The sequence below is a fragment of the Anomaloglossus baeobatrachus genome, chromosome 2 (genome assembly GCF_048569485.1).
Source record: "Anomaloglossus baeobatrachus isolate aAnoBae1 chromosome 2, aAnoBae1.hap1, whole genome shotgun sequence".
Lineage (NCBI taxonomy): Eukaryota > Metazoa > Chordata > Amphibia > Anura > Aromobatidae > Anomaloglossus > Anomaloglossus baeobatrachus.
Genome location: NC_134354.1, coordinates 778,681,565 through 778,705,275, shown reverse-complemented (window position 1 = coordinate 778,705,275; position 23,711 = coordinate 778,681,565). Strand labels below are relative to the sequence as shown.

The 23,711-nt window shown below is 42.0% G+C and overlaps 1 protein-coding gene across 1 annotated transcript in view; it reads right to left on the bottom strand.

The window, feature by feature from the left end:
• FAT3 (FAT atypical cadherin 3) overlaps positions 1-23,711 on the bottom strand; it is an 846,518-nt gene that overhangs the window by 645,128 nt on the left and 177,679 nt on the right. Inside the window, exon 2 of the mRNA XM_075337574.1 lies at positions 20,231-20,299. The gene's annotated coding sequence lies outside the window, so the exon portion shown is untranslated. The remainder of the gene's footprint in view (positions 1-20,230; positions 20,300-23,711) is intronic.

Sequence of the window (23,711 nt, the reverse complement as noted above, 5' to 3'; positions counted from 1 at the left end):
GGACCGGATCTCCTAGACTGGCCAAAGGCTATGGGGGCCTTAACTATCCTTGTTCCCAGAAATACTTCTGAAGGTGAGGATGTCTGGGCTGCCTTCCGAGCCCTGCTCCTGGCCACCCCTTATCTAATACCTCCTCTCTAGGAGAGGGCTTGGACTGGACCCACGGAAATAGACTGACAGGGGAAACCAAATCTCGATCACATAGCTAGCACACACAGAGGTATTAGACAACAAGTGATAAGGAGGAAAATAAGAGCAATGAGGAAACAACAAGACGACAAGCGAATTTCACAACATCCCAAGCAGCAAACTGGGACACAAGCACATGGACCGAATTAGCAGAAGCTATAGCCGGCGTGGAAGGATAGATTCCACCATCTTAAAAAGGATGGGAGAAACTGTGATAGGTCTCAAACAACATGTGATCTTAGAGGTGAGGGTAAGTTCCTCTTGTGCATAGCTTTCGATGCAAGCGCATCAGAAGCGATATGCTAATGACCCTCTGCTGCAAGCATCAGCCGAGGGTCATGTGACTGTGATCCGATCTTGGGATCGTATCACAGCTGCAAAGAAGAGGGAGGAATCATTTTCTCCCTATCTACTCCCCGGCATGTCTCTGCATACATTTCAATGCAGTCGGATGACATGCGAGTGCAGTGCGATGTTTTACACGCTCCCATAGACTTGTATGTGGATGAGTGAGCCGAGAATTGCTGCCAAATGCAACATGCTGCGATTCATTCCGCATGCCGCTATGGCATGAGAAATCAATCGCAGATGGACACTGCCCCATAGTTTTGCACTAGAGTGAGAGCAATCCGATGTTTTCTCGGATTGCACTCTTCCGTGCAAAATGCAAGTGGAACCGAACCCTAACCAGCAGGCTTGCAGAGATTAACTCTTGCTAGCCCGACCATTAATGTGCACACAGCTGGTTGATGCCTGAGCCTGCCCGTGTAACTCAGAAGCACCAGAGAAACCATAGTGTGGAGAGTCAATATCTGTAGTGTGGATAGTGTCTGATGCCGCCATGACACTTGGCGATTCTTGAGCTAAACTCCGTACACAGCACACAGACCAGTTTAGCAAAAGCTATAGTCAGCATGGGAAAATGGATTCCAGCATCTAAAAAGGAGGGGAGAAACTGTGATAGGTCTCCCACAACATGTGATCCTAGAGAGGTAGCCAGCAGGCTAGCAGAGATTAACTCTCGCTAGCCCGACCATTAATGAGCACACAGCTGGTTGATGCCTGAGCCTGTCTGTGTAACTCAGAAGCACCAGAGAAACCATAGGGTGGAGTGTCAAAATCTGTAGTGTGGATAGCGTCTGATGCCGCCATGACTCTTGGCGATTTTTGAGACAAACTCCGTACATAGCACACGGACTGGTTTAGCAAAAGCTATAGTCAGCATGGGAAGACAGATTCCAACATCTTTAAAATGAGGGGAGAAACTGTGATAGGTCTCCCACAACATGTGATCCTAGAGGTAACCAGCAGGCTACTGTAGCAGAGATTAACTCACCCTAGACCGACCATTAATGAACACACAGCTGGTTGATGCCCGAGCCTGTCTGTGTAACTCGGAAGCACCAGAGAAACCATAGTGTGGAGTGTCAAAATCTGTAGTGTGGATAGCGTCTGATGCCGTCATGACACTTGGCGATTCTTGAGCCAAACTTCGTACACAGCACATGGACCAGTTTAGCAACAGCTATAGTTGGCATGGGAGGACAAATTCCACCATCTTAAAAAGTCAGGGAGAAACTGTGATAGGTCTCTAACAACATATGATCCAAGAGGTAACCAGAAGGCTAGCAGAGATTAGCTTTTGCTAGCCCAACCACAAATGAGCACACAGCTGGTTGATGCCTGAGCCTGCCTGTGTAACTCAGAACCACCAGAGAAACCATAGTGTGGAGTGTTAGGATCTGCAGTGTGAACAGCGTCTGATGCCGCCATGACACTCGGTGAGTTTTTTTTTAAAAATTTTTTACCCTGCTTGCTGATGGTTTTTAAGAAGTGGCACATCGCACAAAGTATCAGTAACCTAAAAATGAGCAAAATCAGCATGTAGTGTAGTGCGACGGTGTGTGGCCACCGAATGACCTCAATCTCTGCTATCAGATGCGGCAGACATTTTTATTGTCCGTGTAGATGGAGACGACTCAGGTGCAGAAATCTTCCAGGCACTTTATAATCCTCATAAATCAGTCGGCCTCTAATTCTGGGCAGAACAGGGAGGTTTAATAATGTAAAAAGCGCTGATTTATTAATGGCGCCTACGACAGAAGTGACATACAGGGCAGTAAATCACAATTAAATACTGATACTTTTATTTGTAACTTTCTCTTTAATTCAGACAATATGGCAGGGACAAGAACTGAACGCACCGTAATAGCCGCATGTAAGGGAATTGCTATACGAGCGGTTTCCCTCTATTCTACTGGTTTCATAACCTGCCCTGTATTACATGAAAACCTAAGAGGAAAACAGAGATGAATGTATCAAATATCTTACAAAGCGCAACTTTATTACCCCGGATCAACAGATTATAGATGTAATATGAAGAGAAATTAAATATAGATGAGAACTGTCAGGACAGGGACACCGGGAGATATATCACATCTAGGGAGAAGTCTCATACATGGAGGTCACAGCCATTACTTTTGCTCCCGCTGCACGGGGTGTGACCCCCGGCCTTCTGGATATATCTAATTATTTACCTGTCTATCTATCTATCATCTATCAGTCATGCCGGATGCAAGAGTTCACCCGGCGGGCTGATCCCTTGTCCCTAGGCGGGTCCTTCCACTGGGCGCAGTCACATTTATAGGCCCTTGATAGCCCTGAACTCACCTTGACTAGTCTCTCACTACTTCAATAAAATAACACAACGGGTGGAGAAAGAAACCACAAATAGCACTCGAAAGCTTCTCCAGTAGGAATCTTCACAGCTGCAACTGAAATGAACATCTCAGCTTCTCCAGAGACGGGCCCCTTCAAAGTGGTCAGTTTAGAAGAACTATAACAGGCATGGAGTGAAGCCAGGAGTGGGTAAATACACTGGAAGGGTGTGATAAGACGATGCAGCTGTGATTAAGGCATCTAAATAGGGCTATCCTGCTGATCCCCCTTTTTTGTGATACAAATATATATTTATTTTTGAAATATCTCTACTCCCCTTCATGAATATATGTGTGCGGGTGTTTACCTGGGCAATTTTATTTTTTAATATTTATATTTAAATAAAGATAATGTTTTAAAAGGTAAATTTGAGTTTTGTGACTATCCCAGTACTATTTTGATTTTGGTAAACTAAACTGTGATTAAGGCTCAAAGTAATCTCAGCCAGAAAGGAAAAGGACCTTAACCCCATCAATATCAAATGAATGTAAACCCACTTGTGATAGGGAAAGGAAAGCGGGGCCAGCTCCTAACAATCACCCGAGTCTGATCCCTGCATTTCCTAATGTCCCTAGTTGGGTCCTTAACCCAAGCGCCATCACATGTATTGGCCCTCGCTGGCCCTACACTCACCCTGACTAGTGTCTCGCTACTTCAATAAAACACAAAAAAGATAAGACAAACAGGTGGGGAAAGACACAACAAATAGCACTTCTCAGCTTCCCCAGCAGGAAACTTCACAGCTGCAACTGAAACGAACATCTCATCTTCTCCAGAGACAGGCTCCTTCAAAGTGGTCAGTATAGAAGAACTATAACCGGCATGGAGTGAAGCCAGCAGTGGGTAAATATAGTAGAAAGGTGTGATAAGATGATGCAGCTGTGATTAAGGCTCAAAGTTACATAGTTACATAGTTACTTAGGTTGAAAAAAGACCTAGGTCCATCTAGTTCAACCTTCCTCCACCAGTTCTACATTTAGTCACTAAGTCATCTGACCAATAAAGAAAAAGGTCCTTAACCCCATCAACATCAAATGAATGTAAACCCACTAGTAATAGGGAAAGAAATGGGGTCAGCTTCTAACAATCACCAGAGTCTGATCCCTGCATTCCCTAATGTCCCTAGTCGGATCCTTAACCCATGTGCTGTCACATGCTTAGGCCCTTGCTGGCCCTAAACTCACCCTGACTAGTGTCTCGCTACTTCAATAAAACAACACAAGGAAGGTAAGACAAACAGGTGGGGAAAGATACAACAAATAGAACTCCACAGCTTCTCCAGCAGGAAACTTCCGAAATGCAACTGAAACAAACACCTGAGCTTCTCCAGAGACAGGCTCCTTCAAAGCAGTTAGTATAGAAGAACTATAACCGGCATGGAGTGAAACCAAGAGTGGATAAATATAGCGGAAGGATGTGTTAAGATTATGCAGCTGTGAAAAAGTCTCCAAGTAATCTCAGCCAGAAAGGAAAAGGTCCTTAACCTCTTCGATATAAAATGAAAGTAAATCTGCTCCGATAGTCTGTAGACTCCACAGAGGACCTACGATCAATTAAGCGTTGAGACCTCCTGATCCCCGAGGTAACATGCGGATGCGATACACTCTCGTGACGCAATCTATCTTCCTATCTACCTCTAATCTTATCGCTTAACTGATTGAAATATGTTTTCTCACCACCTGGCTTTGGAATTATGGTCACATTTTTTTGGATTTGTATATAGGAGGGTTTGGCGATAAATTCGGTGGCTTTGCACCCATTTTTCCATGGGAAGTGCTGCCTTTATTTTTCTATCTTTACCTCCGATCTATCGCTCTATCCATCCCTCTATCTATCCATCCATCCATCTACCGTATGTATCCACTCCTCTATGTATCCATCCTTCTATCTTTCCATTTATCCATCCATCCATCATCCATCCATCTTTGGTTTTTCTGCCTACAACAGATAACATCTCTGAGGTGCAGATGCTGGGACACGAGGAGGTCCTAACCCTCGGAGAATCCCTGAGATAACTATTTATCCTCCTGGACAAACATTAGACAAGTGATTCCTACATATTTCTCTAGAGGAACCGCACCATTGATTTTCTCCAAACTGCTAGCCTTGATAAACCTGGAGTAATCTCTGTGTAGCAGAACTGTGCGGTCTATACAGATAAATCACTCTTCTAATGCCTGGTTAATTAAGGGTTGTATCACAATTATACTCATCCCTCTTCTATCTGGAAGGACATGCAAATTAATGGAGAATCCATTAATAACATTAAAATGTACTTTCCTTTAAAATTAACTAAAAACTCATCAAAAATACCTGCATAAAATGTGGTAGTGCTATACACAGGCAAGTAAAGTTTATAAAATGAGCAGCTTTTTGAGTGGCAGCAGCTGCTGATCAGCTGATAGCTGGAGTGGGGTTTTTTAGTGATTACTGCCCCCTGCCTGTTGTTCCTCCCTGTTATTTATGCTAATTCTATCATAGAATCCTTTTACTAAGTGACTACAAGGACCTGTGATCTTCACAACACCTTGCATTTTTTATTTTTATATGACCCCGCACTGAGACTTGTTGTCCCTATGTGACTAGCCCTAGGTGATGGGGTGGCCATCTTGGTCAAGATGTTTAGATCATTGTAGACCCACATTAAACAGGGGATCAGCCACGGACCCCAAGTTCTGCATGGCAGGAATCTTTAGAAATTAGACTAGAATGGCTCTGTTCACATCTACATTGAGGTTCCATCCAAAATTTTATCATCGGCGTAGAGGTTCTGTCCAAGATTTTATCATCTACGTTGAGGTTCCATCCAAGATTTTATCATCTACGTTGAGGTTCCGTCCAAGATTTTATCATCTATGTTGAGGTTCCATCCAAGATTTTATCATTTATGTTGAGGTTCCATCCAAGATTTTATCATTTATGTTGAGGTTCCATCCAAGATTTTATCATCTACGTTGAGGTTCCGTCCCAGATTTTATCATCTACGTTGAGGTTCCGTCCAAGATTTTATTATCTTCGTTGAGGTTCCGTCCAAGATTTTATCATCTATGTTGAGGTTACGTCCAAGATTTTATCATCTATGTTGAGGTTCCATCCAAGATTTTATCATCTACGTTGAGGTTCCGTCCCAGATTTTATCATCTACGTTGAGGTTCCGACCAAGATTTTATTATCTTCGTTGAGGTTCCGTCCAAGATTTTATCATCTATGTTGAGGTTACGTCCAAGATTTTATCATCTATGTTGAGCTTCCATCCAAGATTTTATCATCTATGTTGAGGTTCCATCCAAGATTTTATCATTTATGTTGAGGTTCCATCCAAGATTTTATCATATACATTGAGGTTCCGTCCCAGATTTTATCATCTACGTTGAGGTTCCGTCCAAGATTTTATTATCTTCGTTGAGGTTCCGTCCAAGATTTTATCATCTATGTTGAGGTTCCATCCAAGATTTTATCATTTATGTTGAGGTTCCGTCCAAGATTTTATCATCTAAATTGAGGTTCCGTCCAAGATTTTATCATTTATGTTGAGGTTCCATCCAAGATTTTATCATCTAAATTAAGGTTCTGTCCAAGATATTATCATCTATGTTGAGGTTCCATCCAAGATTGTGTCATCTACGTTGAGGTTCCGTCCAAGATTTTATCATCTACGGATTAACGGATGAGTCAAGGTGGTCCACCGGACACCGTAAGTGTCAGTCATTTGACGGATCTTGTGGCTTCCATTATAGACAGAGACCGAACATTTGTGAACAGCGATGAATGTAGCAATTTCTCACAATTTTGTAAATTCTCACAATTTTTTAAGATGCTGGAGAAACCAAATTGTTCTAGTGGACAAGGAAGAGCAAAATGGTAAAACGAATCTACCAATCTAACAAATCTACCCATAAATATAGAACACAAAAGGGAAAAAAAAAAACACTGGCCAAAAGTAAATAAAGGATTACGGGTCCCTCAGGAATGGCCTACCGGTGTTTTGTGTCACAGTTTAGACAGCGATAGATATGAACCAGCTGTGTATTCATCTAAATTATGGTAGCCTATCTATCACAAGGGAGATTGCCAGACTGATGTGGCGGGCACTTCAACATAATGAGAAAAATCAGTTACACTGGAGGGCTTGGGTAAGGGCATGAAAGGGAATGAGGAAATCTGAGAAGAAGGATGTCAAAACATTTTGTGAATGATGTAAACACATGGCAAGTTTGCTCGAGAGGGAGGAGGTGGACTAAAAAAAAAAGTGCTCCTGAAAAGTGGGGGCTTACAATCCTGGGTGAAGACATTGACATTAATGAACCCTATTTGAAATTCAAGGTAAAGTACTGTTACAAAGAGAACATTGTCGAAGTGATAATGGGGAACGGTCTATCGGGCCGGAACTGTGGAATTTAATCCCTAATTCCAGGCTGAGCAGCTGCTCGGCGCTTTGTCTACTCGAATGGTTAACGGTCTATACTGGTGGAATTAGCCAATAAATTAATGAGCTGTAGGACTTTTTACCAAACCCTGTAGGAGGGAGGGTTGTCGTGAGCAAAAGCTTTTCCACCAAATTTTTACTGCAATATGAACTTGCAATGTTTTATCTTTGGGTAGCTAAAGGTCCATGGGGATTTACCATGCAAATTACAAATACAAAAGACAGTACAAACCAAGCACAAACCAAGAACAGTCAGCATTGCAGTATTGTGCACCTTCCCACCTACTTATTCTCCACATTGCACCATTACAGTTTTGTGCAGCTTCCCACCTATTACTTCTCCATAGTGCTCCATTGCAGTTTTGTGCACCTTACCACCTACTCCTTCTCCACATTGCACCATTACAGTTTTGTGCAGCTTCCCACCTATTACTTCTCCATAGTGCTCCATTGCAGTTTTGTGCACCTTCCCACCTACTCCTTCTCCAAAGTGCACCATTGCAGTTTTGTGCACCTTACCACCTACGTCTTCTCCACACTGCACCATTGCAGTTTTGTGCACCTTCCCACCTACTCCTTCTCCACAGTGCACCATTGCAGTTTTGTGCACCTTCCCACCTACGTCTTCTCCACACTGCACCATTGCAGTTTTGTGCACCTTCCCACCTACTTCTTCTCCACAGTGCACAATTGCAGTATTGTGCACCTTCTCACCTATGTCTTCTCCACACTGCACCATTGCAGTTTTGTGCACCTTCCCACCTACTCCTTCTCCACAGTGCACCATTGCAGTTTTGTGCACCTTCCCACCTACTCCTTCTCCACAGTGCACCATTGCAGTATTGTGCACCTTCTCACCTACATCTTCTCCACACTGCACCATTGCAGTTTTGTGCACCTTCCCACCTACTCCTTCTCTACAGTCCCTGATGTTCCCTAACATCCTTATACAAGTCCTTCTCCTTGTCACGTGTGTAGTCCCTTACTGTCCCTCCGCTTACCCTGGACAGTGACAACGTCAGTGAATACACTATAGGTCACCACTATGGTAATGAGGCATGAATAAGGAGGACAAACAGGGGAACATAGACCAAAGGATATACAAACAAACTTCACTGTTGCAGCCAGAGACCAATGTTGCACCAACTAGGCTCCAAAATATAGCACTGCAAGAGCTAAGCTTCAGCAGCATAACACCTGCATATCCAAGAGAACTTCCTCCCTCAACAGTGGTCAGAAACAGAGTGAGATTCTATTACCGGCATCAGGTGATGGATCATATGACTATTTAAAGGAGATGAGAGTGGTCACAAACTGGCTGCACCTGGCTCTTTAAGGCACCATAGACACACAGTAAAATCCCCCATATTCTTCCAGGAGATGAGTAACTAGCCTAAGCATATATTGTCACATTCAGTTTCTAAAAACATTTCAGAAAAATCCTCTTTACAGGATCTTCATCTGTTGGCCGGGGTGGAGAATGGATACAGAAAGTATTGTCTGCCCTGGAGAACCTGTTCTGCAGTACACAGACAACCTGTCACAGGTGTATCACGGGTAACAGACAGTCATCTGGTTTCTGGCCATAGAAGGTCACAGCATCTGGCTGCACAGTATGCTCACTGACTTGCCATTGTTCCTGCTGTCAGTATTCATTGGTATAGGATTCATCTCGCCCACTTTTGGACCCAGCTGGAGCTGATCATCAGTATTCTTTTGGTGGTTAAATACCCTTTCCTACCCTGGACTGGTGCTGGTGATATTTTCAGTTAATTCAAGCCTTGGTTGCAAGTAGGTGGCTTGCTCTCATCTGTGGTATCGTTGCTGACACTTTGCTGAATTTCTACCTGAGTCATCTATGATATGTAGTTCATGCTTTTCCCCCTGTGTGTCCTCCTTGTGTCTTCTATAGTGTTTAGTGGGGTTGACGAAGAGCTCATCCCACCCGTTCTCTATTTAGAGTCCAGCACTAGGGATACCTAGGGTCAGGTATCCGGCTCAGCGCATAGGTGCGGAACCCATCTAGGGTGGTGAGGGACCCCAGGAACCAGCAGTAGGATTGGTCAGGGGTCACCATCTTCCCTTTCACTAGACACAGGGTTTCCCTTCCTTTTTGCCGTTCGCTTGGTACTTCCCTGTACACACTGTGTAATGCTTCATAACCCCTGTAGTGGTGCTGCAGGTAAATTTGATGCTCAATGTAAGTCTCCCCACAGGTTACCGATGAGCAGGAGTCTCAGTTGAGCGACCCTTTGTGAAGTGCTGAGTATTAAAGGGAACCTGTGATATCAGAAAACACTATTAAACTGCAGATATGGGGTTAATCTGCATGTTAATAGAGTTCCAAAGCTCCGCAGCCACCACATTGAATGCCTAGCTACCAGGAGGAAATTAACGTTATTCCTCCAAGCATGACTGAAAGCCTGAGGCTGCTTGGAGGAATAAAGTTAATTTCCTCCTGGTAGCCAGGCATTCAGTGCGGTGGCTGCGGAGCTATGGAACTCTATTAACCTGCAGATTAACCCCATATCTGCAGGTAATAGCAATTTTGACATTAGCAGTTTCATTTAAGTAACTCATCCAAGAAGTAATGATTGTCCAAAACAGATCTCACCTATATGTAATGATTTTTTGTTTTATTTTTCTTTTAAACTGAATAGACCACATGATAAGACTGTTATAGCCCAGAGTAAAAAAGGCTAACTACAGTTTGTAGGTAAATAAATGTTGCTAATTTCATACAGAATCAAAACAAGGCAATATGACCAAAATGTGTAAAAAACACTATATCAATAAAGGCAAAAGAAGAAGCTTAGGATCTTGTATGTGGTAGAACCAGTATGTACAGTGATGAGCAAAAGGGTAACAATGTTTTGCACTTGTGACTTTCAGTCTCCATATCTCACCATCCTCTACAGCTTTGAGCGTGAGACCACCTTCATTTTATGGACAATGATCTTGGCTATCTCATACATAAATGTGACTTGTAGCTATTTAGCATATGATTAGTTATGCGGATTCTTGTCACGTCACTGCATTGTTACTGTTTTGCTCCTGGTTGTGAAAAAAAATCTTTTCCTCCCTGTATACTACAAATTACAACCTGTTCTCGCACTCCCTAATAGCTCTAAATGTATTCATCAGCAGGACTACGGCTCCAAACATCCAGCCAATGTCATTAAGAACTATCTTCAGCGTAAAGAGGAATGAGGAGTACTGGAAATGATGATTCGGCCCCCGCAGAGCACTGATCTCACATCATCCAGTCTGTCTAGGGTTACATGAAGAGATAGAAGGATTCGCACGAGCCTCATACACAGAAGATCTGGGGTCAGTTCTCCAAGCTGTTTGGAACAACATCCGGACGAGTTCCTTCAAAGCTGCATACAAATGACGGAGAAGAATTGACTGTGTTAAAGCAAGGGTAAGGAGTTAATATGCTGTCCCTCACACTAGGGGTCCCTAGGCTATCCCTAGAGCCAGGGTTACCCCTAGTGGTGGAGATGCCCGAGTCACGTGCTTGGCTAAGCTCTTGGCCAGAACTGATCTTTTTTCCCCTCCCACCAGGGAAGGAATGGGAAGGATAGTTTTTAAAAATGATTTAAATAAATAAGGTAAAAAAACACGGTGTGTGTGTGTGTGTGTGGTGTGTGTGGACGTTCCACCGCAGGTTCTCGATGCGTTCCACCCCAGGTTCTATCCTTCCACAACGTCCCAGGTCACCGGAGCAGTACGGTATCACCGGATGTGTGTGTGTGCGTTCCACTGCAGGTTCTCGATGCGTTCCACTGCAGGTCTTTGATGTGTTCCACCCCAGGTTCTATCATTCCACAATGTCCCAGGTCACCAGAGCAGTACGGTATCACCAGATGTGTGTGTGTGCGTTCCACCGCAGGTTGTCGATGTATTCCACCACAGATCTTCAAGAAGAATTAATTGTCACAATGTGAGTTTGTTAAAGCAAGGGAAAGGGGTTACTATGCTGTCCCTCAAACTAGGGGTCCCTAGGCCATCCCTAGTGCCAGGGTTACCCCTAGTGGTGGAGATGCCCAAATCACGTGCTTGGCTAAGCTCTTGGCCAGAACTGATCTTCTTTTCCCCTCCCACCAGGGAAGGAAGGGGCAGGAGAGATGGAAAAACAGATAAAGACAGACAGGGGAAAACAATAACTATGACACACTGCACACACAGGAATAGACAATGAGAGACTCAGGAGAAAATAAAGAGCAGGAGGGAAGCAGCAAAAAGAGAACAAGAGTTAACTTCACAACCGCACACAGCAACAAGTACCATAATCACTGGATAGTCTGGATCATACTGCAAACTCACAGTAACAAACATTAAGAGGCTAAGGAGAAAAGCAAGAGAAGTAAGGCAGCAACAAAATATATATATATAGATAGATAGATAGATAGATAGATAGATAACAAGGGTTAGCACCACAAACGCTCACGACAATAATGGACAATAACCACCTGCAAGTCTGGATCACAACACCTCGCAAGACCAGCTAAGATAAACTATAGCTGGCACTAATGATAGTGTCCAAACAGCATATATAGGAGGGGGGCAGATGTTATTGGCTCCCAAACAACATGTGATTAAAGGAGACTAACAAGCAGACTAGCAGAGATTAACTCTAGCTAACTACCAATCTGTTGGTTGATGCCCGAGTCAGTCTGCACTAATTACAGACATCAGAATCAGTAGTCCGAACAGACCTCGACTCCACTATGATTGTCGGCGAAGTTAGTAAAATCCTCAGCGTGACACTGATTCTTTGTACTTGGTTTGGGCACACCAAATGCTGTTTTGCTCATTGACTTGTAACTATTAACACTTCTACTTTTCCAAGCATTGTTACCTTGCAGGGTTTTCTCACTGGAACGGAGAAAAGCAAGAACATAAAAAAAACCACTTAAAATTCACAAAAAAACCCCCAGTATTTACACCAAGTAAAGTATCTGGTTCTCTTTAAGCAAAGTCCCCCCTAATATCCACTATTGTATACGGCTTTGGTAATGTTATACGGGGAGGGTTTGTAAAGTCTCAGGAAAGCCGGCGGTGTGGAGCTGCTAATACTAAACGTAACACAGTGCGTGAAAGACGATACCGTGCAACAGTCGGATTCTGGCACAGAAATGATGTGAATATGCAGCGGCGAGGAGGCTCTCCGCGGGATAAACTCTTCACAGGGACGCGCTATAACATCCAGCGGTGTATAGTGCTGAACGCCGCGGGCAGGAGGCAGACACAATACTCAAGGGCTCGCACACCATAACTCTTTTTAAAGGGACACTTAGTTGTGGTTCAGGAGATGTGGCGCGCATTGCAGATCCTTGCCATAAATCAGGTGAAATACATATTTCCGAGCAAAGTCTTGTTTTTCACATTCTCATGGTAAAAAACCCAAAAAACCCCAAAGAAGTAATAAAATAAAACGTAATCTCCCTATATCCCGATGCTAAGCCAAGACGGATGTGTATCTCCGCGTTTAATCCACTGTCTTCGGAGTCGGTATCATCCAAGTGATTACACCAAGGTCACCTTCCAAGTATCTATAAAGGGAGGTGTGCACCATTGTATCCCTCAGGTGTCGCTCGAGAAGACATGGCTTTCCCGTTACTGCGTGGGTTGAAGGAAACAAAGGCATTAATGAGCAGAATTACTTACGCCGTGTCCATGATCGGGTGGATGACTTGTGTGGGTTTTCTTTCTCTGTTCCTTTGTGACTCTTAAGAACATTTATTTAATCAGCCCCTGATTGAGGAGAAGATCAATGGGCGTCCAGGATGACCCATCAACCCAATGAAGTTTGGGCTTTGTCTGGTGGCACGTAGAGTCCTTCAACGTACCAATTCGCATTGGACTGAAGTCGGGCCAACCTCCTGCTTTGTGGCCTCCCTTCTAACAGTCTCACACCCCTACAATCTATTCTAAACTATGCTGCCCGGCTAATCCACCTCTCCCCTCGCTACTCCCCGACCTGTCCTCTCTGCCAATCCCTTCACTGACTTCCCATTGCCCAAAGACTCCAGTTCAAAACCCTAACCATGACCTACAAAGCCATCCACAACCTGTCTCCTCCCTACATCTGTGACCTAGGCTCCCGGTACTTTCCTGCACGCAACCTCAGATCCTCACAAGATCTCCTTCTCTACTCCCCTCTCATCTCCTCTTCCCACCATCGCATTCAAGATTTCTCCCTTGCCTCCTCCATACTCTGGAATGCTCTGCCACAACATATCAGACTCTCGCCTACCTTGACAAGCTTCAAAAGGAACCTGAAGACCCACCTCTTCCAACAAGCCTACAACCAGCCATAGCCCTCAGTCTGATATAGCGCTGCACAACCAGCTCTACCCTCAGACTGTGAGCCCTCGCGGGCAGGGACCTCTGTCCTCCTGTATCCTCACCCATCCCCTCTAGACTGTGAGCCCTCGCGGGCAGGGTCCTCTCTCCTCCTGTATCCTCACCCATCCCCTATAGACTGTGAGCCCTCGCGGGCAGGGACCTCTATCCTCCTGTACCAGTCTGTGCCTTGTATTGTTTATGATTATTGTACTTGTCCCTATTATGTATACCCCTTTCACATGTAAAGTATCATGGAATAGATAGTGCTATAATAATAAATAATAATATTTATATCGCCGGAATCATCTGACAGTGTATGGAGGCCTCCCGACTCTGGTGACAGGGATAAGGGTTGGGCAGCTTGCGACGTCAATAGGACAATAGCTTTGGGTAAACCAACAATGATCCTCAAATTGAGGAACATTTCACTAGTGATGAAGACATGGCTCGTACATAGTCTGGTCTCGGCTCGTACATAGTTTGGTCTTTTGTGTGGTCCCATATGGATGTAAAACCTGGACAACAAAGAAACAAGACAGAAGAAGAATCAACACCTTCAATATGTGGTGCTGGATAGGGATGTTATCAATACCATGAATGGTAAAAAGACCAAACAAATCAATTTTGGAACAAATCATGCCAGACATGTCACTCAAAGCAAGGATCACTAAACTATGACTTGGTTACTTTAGACACTTCATATGAAGAAACAAATCACTGGAGAAGGGTATCATGGTTGGAAGAATAGAAGGAACAAGGCGAAGATGAAGACCAGCAACCCGATGACTTGACACTATCCACAGAATGGCGGAGAAGACCCTGGTGGACCTATCTAGGTGAAGAAGACCCTGGTGGACCTATCTAGGCAGAGAAGACCCTGGTAGACCTATCTAGGCGGAGAAGATCCTGGAGGAGCTATCTAGGCAGAGAAGACACTAATGGACCTATCTAGGCAGAGAAGACCCTGATGGACCTATCTTGGTGGAGAAGATCCTGGTGGACCTATCTAGGCAGAGAAGACCCTGATGGACCTATCTTGGCAGAGAAGATCCTGGTGGATCTATCTAGGCAGAGAAGACACTGATGGACCTATCTTGGCAGAGAAGAGACTGGTGGACCTATCTAGGCAGAGAAGACCCTGATGGACCTATTTGGCAGAGAAGACCCTGGTGGACCTATCTAGGCAGAGAAGACCCTGATGGACCTATCTTGGCAGAGAAGACCCTGGTGGACCTATCTAGGCAGAGAAGACCCTGGTGGACCTATCTAGGCGGAGAAGACCCTGGTGGACCTATCTAGGCAGAGAAGACCCTGGTGGACCTATCTAGGCTGCACAAGATCGAACTTCCTACAGAGCGTTCATCAAGTCGCCATGGCTCGAGATTGAACTGAAGGTCGTTAAAAATTGTATTTCAATGGGCAACCCTTTAGTTCCATCTAGTTAGAGATAAATGTCGGTCAAATGATCAATCAGTTGACAGTGATTAATTGTATATGGCGGCATTAAAGGTGCAATTTGCTGCTGGATGGTTCCTCTATGAGCGCAATGCTTATAAAAGATCACCTCTGCTATGGGGCATACAATGTATATTATGATTTATTTAAGGATTCGTTATGTAGTACTATATAGCGTAATGACACACAATCATTAGTCCCTACCAGGGGCGGACGTATCATTGGGGTAACCTTTGAACTGATTGTAACTTCTGAATATCCTTTTTAAAATGTGGAGCCATTGTGATAAGAGTGTAATAAGAGTGTGCAAGGCCAATATGAATGGAAGAGGAGGAGGTGAGCTGTGACATCACCTATTGTGAATGGTGGCTCGTGTTATCTGCTGTACAGTTAGGTCCAGAAATATTTGGACAGTGACACAATTTTGGCGAGTTGGGCTCTGCATGCCATCACATTGGATTTGAAATGAAACCTCTACAACAGAATTCAAGTGCAGATTGTAACGTTTAATTTGAAGGTTTGAACAAAAATATCTGATAGAAATTGTAAGAATTGTCACATTTCTTTACAAACACTCCACATTTTAGGAGGTCAAAAGTAATTGGACAAATAAACCAAACCCAAACAAAATATTTTTATTTTCAATATTTTGTTGCGAATCCTTTGGAGGCAATCACTGCCTTAAGTCTGGAACCCATGGACATCACCAAACGCTGGGTTTCCTCCTTCTTAATGCTTTGCCAGGCCTTTACAGCCGCAGCCTTCAGGTCTTGCTTGTTTGTGGGTCTTTCCGTCTTAAGTCTGGATTTGAGCAAGTGAAATGCATGCTCAATTGGGTTAAGATCTGGTGATTGACTTGGCCATTGCAGAATGTTCCACTTTTTTGCACTCATGAACTCCTGGGTAGCTTTGGCTGTATGCTTGGGGTCATTGTCCATCTGTACTATGAAGCGCCGTCCGATCAACTTTGCGGCATTTGGCTGAATCTGGGCTGAAAGTATATCCCGGTACACTTCAGAATTCATCCGGCTACTCTTGTCTGCTATTATGTCATCAATAAACACAAGTGACCCAGTGCCATTGAAAGCCATGCATGCCCATGCCATCACGTTGCCTCCACCATGTTTTACAGAGGATGTGGTGTGCCTTGGATCATGTGCCGTTCCCTTTCTTCTCCAAACGTTTTTCTTCCCATCATTCTGGTACAGGTTGATCTTGGTCTCATCTGTCCATAGAATACTTTTCCAGAACTGAGCTGGCTTCATGAGGTGTTTTTCAGCAAATTTAACTCTGGCCTGTCTATTTTTGGAATTGATGAATGGTTTGCATCTAGATGTGAACCCTTTGTATTTACTTTCATGGAGTCTTCTCTTTACTGTTGACTTAGAGACAGATACACCTACTTCACTGAGAGTGTTCTGGACTTCAGTTGATGTTGTGAACGGGTTCTTCTTCACCAAAGAAAGTATGCGGCGATCATCCACCACTGTTGTCATCCGTGGACGCCCAGGCCTTTTTGAGTTCCCAAGCTCACCAGTCAATTCCTTTTTTCTCAGAATGTACCCGACTGTTGATTTTGCTACTCCAAGCATGTCTGCTATCTCTCTGATGGATTTTTTCTTTTTTTTCAGCCTCAGGATGTTCTGCTTCACCTCAATTGAGAGTTCCTTAGACCGCATGTTGTCTGGTCACAGCAACAGCTTCCAAATGCAAAACCACACACCTGTAATCAACCCCAGACCTTTTAACTACTTCATTGATTACAGGTTAACGAGGGACACGCCTTCAGAGTTAATTGCAGCCCTTAGAGTCCCTTGTCCAATTACTTTTGGTCCCTTGAAAAAGAGGAGGCTATGCATTACAGAGCTATGATTCCTAAACCCTTTCTCTGATTTGGATGTGAAAACTCTCATATTGCAGCTGGGAGTGTGCACTTTCAGCCCATATTATATATATATATAATTGTATTTCTGAACATGTTTTTGTAAACAGCTAAAATAACAAAACTTGTGTCACTGTCCAAATATTTCTGGACCTAACTGTATATAGTGGTGTTATCAGTCATTTTACAGGAGGAGGAGGTGAGCTGTGATATCACCTTTTATGAGTGGTGGCTCATGTGTTATCAGCTGGTAATAGAGGTTTTATCAGTCATTGTACAGGAGGAGGAGGTGAACTGTGACATCACCTATTGTAAATGGAGGATCCCGTGTTACGACCTGTTTATAGAGGTGTTATCAGGCATTGTACAGGAGGAGGTGAGCTGTGATATCACCTATTGTAAATGGAGGATCATGTGTTACATACTGTATATAGAGGTGTTATCCTTCATTGTACAGGAGGAGGAGGTGAGCTGTGACATCACCTATTGTAAATGGAGGATCCCGTGTGACCACCTGTTTATAGAGGTGTTATCAGTCATTGTACAGGAGGAGGAGGTGAGCTGTGACATCACCTATTGTAAATGGAGGATCATGTGTTACATACTGTATATAGAGGTGTTATCAGGCATTGTACAGGAGGAGGAGGTGTGCTGTGACATCACCTATTGTAAATGGAGGATCCTGTGTTACATACTGTTTATACAGGTGTTATCAGGCATTGTACAGGAGGAGGTGTGCTGTGACATCACCTATTGTAAATGGAGGATCCTGTGTTACCAGCTTATTATAGAGGTGCTACCTTTCATTATTATCCTGCCTTTAATGATAATAAGTCTGCTGAAAACTCTTTATGAAAGGACATGAAGTATGAGTCGACAAAAGCTCCAGTTACCAGTCTGAGAATTTCAAAATTATTTTTTTTTAAAGATCATTAAATGAGAAGTAAAACATTGGCGAAATATAAATCCTGATTTAATCGATAGGCCGCTTTCAGGAGCTTTTCTTACACGCCCCATATATAACAACATAATCCCACCTCCTGGACCTGCAGCACTCCGGCCATGCGGGCACTGCGCTCTCACAACACTCACATAATAACAAATGATTAACAGGATCCTTCTTTAGCCCACAGCTGCCTGTGAGAGGGTCAGGCCTGGTGGGCGGAGGTCTGCAGCCATCACAGATGCAAGGAACGCCAGTGACGAGGCACCCATTCACATAGTGCACATACGTGATGGGCGCTGCACTCACTGTCTATGTGACTAATGGAGGAAGTGAGTGCAGCGCTCGGCTATCTCCATCAGCCCCGCCACTGACTATGCACATGGTGACCTCCAATCTACAGCGTTCAATAGGGGGACTCCGTCCCAGGTACCCCATGTGAATGGAGTGATAGAGAGGCCATGGATGATTACCCCTTTATTATATATCCCATAGAGCTATAGAAGTGAATGGAGCAGTGGTCACATTTAATCACTACCACTCCCATAGAAATGAATGGAGCTGTGGACACAGTAATCAATAGCACTGCCATAGACCCATAGAAGTGAATGGAGCAGGGGTCACACATATTCACTATCACTCCCATAGAAGTGACTCGAGCAGTGGTCATGCATATTCAATATCACTCCCAAAGACCCATAGAACTCAATGGAGCAATGGTCACTCATATTCTCTATCACTCCCATAGATCCATAGAAGTGAATGAAGCAGTGATTATAGATATTCACTGTCACTCCTATAAACCCATTATGTGAATGGAGTAGTGGTCAGAAATATTCACTATTGCTCCCATAGAAGTGAATGGATCAATGGTCACATATATTCACTATCACTCCCATAGAACTGAATGTAGCAGTGGTCACAGATATTAACTATCCCTCCCATATAAGTGAATAGAGCAATGGTCACATATATTCACTATCACTACCATAGTCGTTGAATGGATCAATGGTCACATATATTCACTATCACTCCCATAGAAGTGAATGGAGCAGTGGTCACACATATTCACTATCACTCCCATAGAAGTGAATGGATCAATGGTCAAATATATTCACTATCACTACCATAGTCGTTGAATGGATCAATGGTCACATATATTCACTATCACTCCCATAGAAGTGAATGGAGCAGTGGTCACACATATTCACTATCACTCCCATAGAAGTGAATAGAGCAAGGGTCACATATATTCACTATCACTACCATAGTCGTTGAATGGATCAATGGTCACATATATTCACTATCACTCCCATAGAAGTGAATGGAGCAGTGGTCACACATATTCACTATCACTCCCATAGAACTGAATGGATCAATGGTCACATATATTCACTATCACTCCCATAGAAGTGAATGGATGAATGGTCACATATATTCACTATCACTCCCATAGAAGTGAATGGAAGCAGTGGTCACACATTCACTATCACTCCCATAGAAGTGAATGGAAGCAGTGGTCACACATATTCACTATCACACTCATAGAAATACACACATAGACGATAGTGCTCCATTCACATGGTGACATGGGATCTCTTTTCTTTGGTCATTGGGACCAGAGTGATCGTACATTTATCATCAATCCTAGAAATGGAGTTGTTTTGGTTTTTTTGCGGGATAATTACAGAATGGGGTTGTCCAGGAATTTGATACTGAAGGCCCAGCCTTATCACAGGTCTTGGACAACCCCTTTAAGAGACCCTGATCACAGACATGAATGGATATAATGGGCAGGTGACAGAGGGGCGCACACACAGGCTGCAGCGATCGCTCCTCTGTGCCCCCTGTATACACGCCAATCACTTCCCGAATATTTATCCTGGAGAATGAATAAAATTAGTGTTTACATAAGAAACACTCGAGGAACATACGACTGCTCTCCAGACAAATCACCAGGAAGTGCAAGATGGCAAAACCTCTCCACAAGGTGAAAGAGACTTCATACGTGTTAGTGACACCCTGCTACCGGAGACCACAATAGGGAAGGGGCCTAAAACGCTCCTCGGTAAAACACGAGGAGACCAACAGGAAAATAATGTACCGCGGTTCAATAGATGTGATATTATTCAGATATCTGACCTAGAAGCAGCGACATATATTAAAAAGAGCATTCAAGGAGGCTCCGGATAGCACCACACTCCGTTACACCCTCTAAGCCTAGAATACAGGGGTCTCCTAATCCGGGGACACAGTTACATACCTGAAAATGATGCGTGGCGCCCAAAATTCCTTATACTTTTATCTCTGACTCCTCCAGCATTCATAGATCCTGTCAAGATAATAATAAAATATATATATAAGGAAAGTGAAGATATGCGCCACCTACTATTGTAACTCCTAAAAATGTCATTTCTGAGACTATTTTTAACAAGCTGTGAAAATAAAATTATGCAAAGCAATAGAATAAAACCTGTTACAGCTATAAAATAAAATAGATTAAAAAAATGTAAATTTATATAAAAAAATATATAGAAAGAAATGCCTAGATAGAGAGATAGATAGATAGAGGGATAGATAGATAGATAGATAGATAGAGGGATAGATAGATAGAGGGATAGATAGATAGATAGATAGATAGATAGATAGAGGGATAGATAGATAGATAGAGGGATAGATAGATAGATAGAGGGATAGATAGATAGATAGATAGATAGATAGATAGATAGATAGAGGGATAGATAGATAGATAGATAGATAGAGGGATAGATAGATAGATAGATAGAGGGATATATAGATAGATAGATAGATAGATAGATAGATAGAGGGATAGATAGATAGATAGAGGGATAGATAGATAGATAGATAGAGGGATAGATAGATAGATAGATAGATAGAGGGATAGAGGGATAGATAGATAGAGGGATAGATAGATAGAGGGATAGATAGATAGATAGATAGATAGATAGATAGAGGAATAGAGGGATAGATAGATAGAGGGATAGATAGATAGATAGATAGATAGATAGATAGAGGGATAGATAGATAGAGGGATAGATAGATAGAGGGATAGATAGATAGAGGGATAGATAGATAGATAGATAGATAGATAGAGGAATAGAGGGATAGATAGATAGAGGGATAGAGGGATAGATAGAGGGATAGATAGATAGAGGGATAGATAGATAGATAGATAGATAGATAGATAGAGGAATAGAGGGATAGATAGATAGAGGGATAGAGGGATAGATAGAGGGATAGATAGATAGAGGGATAGATAGAAAGATAGATAGATAGATAGAGGGATAGATAGAGGGATAGATAGATAGAGGGATAGATAGATAGATAGATAGATAGATAGATAGAGGGATAGATAGATAGATAGATAGAGGGATAGATAGATAGAGGGATAGCTAGAGGGATAGATAGATAGATAAATAGATAGATAGATAGATAGAGGGATAGATAGAGGGATAGATAGAGCGATAGATAGAGCGATAGATAGATAGATAGATAGATAGATAGATAGATAGATAGATAGAGGGATAGATAGATAGAGGGATAGATAGATAGATAGATAGAGGGATAGATAGAGGGATAGATAGATAGATAGATAGATAGATACATAGATAGAGGGATAGATAGATAGATAGAGGGATAGATAGATAGATAGAGGGATAGATAGATAGATACATAGATAGAGGGATAGATAGATAGATAGATAGAGGGATAGATAGATAGATAGATAGATACATAGATAGAGGGATAGATAGATAGATAGAGGGATAGATAGATAGATAGATAGAGGGATAGATAGATAGATAGATAGATAGAGGGATAGATAGAGGGATAGATAGAGTGATAGATAGATAGATAGAGGGATAGATAGATAGAGGGATAGATAGATAGATAGATAGATAGAGGGATAGATAGATAGATAGATAGAGGGATAGATAGATAGATAGATAGATAGAGGGATAGATAGATATATAGATAGAGGGATAGATAGATATATAGATAGATAGATAGATAGAGGGATAGATAGATAGATAGATAGAGGGATAGATAGATAGATAGATAGATAGAGGGATAGATAGATAGAGGGATAGCTAGAGGGATAGATAGATAGATAAATAGATAGATAGATAGATAGATAGAGGGATAGATAGATAGATAGATAGATAGAGGGATAGATAGATAGATAGATAGATAGAGGAATAGAGGGATAGATAGATAGAGGGATAGAGGGATAGATAGAGGGATAGAGGGATAGATAGATAGAGGGATAGATAGAAAGATAGATAGATAGATAGAGGGATAGATAGAGGGATAGATAGATAGAGGGATAGATAGATAGATAGATAGATAGAGGGATAGATAGAAAGAGGGATAGATAGATAGAGGGATAGATAGATAGATAGATAGATAGATAGAGGGATAGATAGATAGATAGATAGATAGATAGATAGAGGGATAGATAGAGGGATAGATAGATAGATAGATAGATAGATAGAGGGATAGATAGATAGATAGATAGATAGAGGGATAGATAGATAGAGGGATAGATAGATAGAGGGATAGATAGATAGATAGATAGATAGATAGAGGGATAGATAGATAGATAGATAGATAGATAGATAGATAGATAGATAGAGGGATAGATAGATAGATAGATAGATAGAGGGATAGATAGATAGATAGATAGATAGATAGAGGGATAGATAGATAGATAGAGGGATAGATAGATAGATAGAGGGATAGATAGATAGATAGAGGGATAGATAGAAAGAGGGATAGATAGATAATGGATAGATAGAGGGATAGATAGAGGGATAGATAGATGGATAGATAGATAGATAATGGATAGATAGAGGGATAGATAGATAGATAATGGATAGATAGATAGATAGGTAGAGGGATAGAGATAATATCTATCGTAAGGCGCACCTGTGCAATAATCATGCTGTGTAATCAGCACCTTGATATACTGTAACTGTTAGTTGGATGTATTATCTCCACAGAGGAGAAGTGCTCACTAACCCAGATTTACACAAATTTGTAAACATTTTAAATATTTGAGAGAAAAAGGTCTTTTGCATAGAAAGAGAAATTCTTAGAGTTCAGCTCATGAAAAAGAGAAGCCAAAATAAAAATGTTGTGTTTATAGTTTTGTTCAGTGTAGTTACCAGAGCAATAATGTAAAAAAACCAGTGCAAATGAAACAATGAAAAGCAATGGAATAAGAAAATTAAAAAGTTATTAAAAAAAGAAAGATATTAAAAAAACCCATATACGGTGTATATATATGGTGCCAGAATAGCAGAATAACGTCTATAACTTTACATAGTATAAGCAAAAAAGTTGTCATAAAGAGGGTAAGTGATAAAGACACATGTACATATATAAAAAAGCAAAGCAAAACAAAATAAAAAAATTAATAAAACAATAAAGTGTTTTATATATATACATTATATATATATATATATATACCCATATATATATATATATATATATACCCATATATATATATATATATATATATATATATATATATATATATATACCTATATATATATATATATATATATATATATATATATATATATTAAAAAAACACATTTTTTGTTTTACTCTTATTTTTCTTTTTTTTTCCATCTTATGTGAAAATGGATGTGATTGAGGTCTAGATATTGATATTAAATATTCATGTCTCGTCATGGGTAAGGTGGGAGACTTCAAGGTGG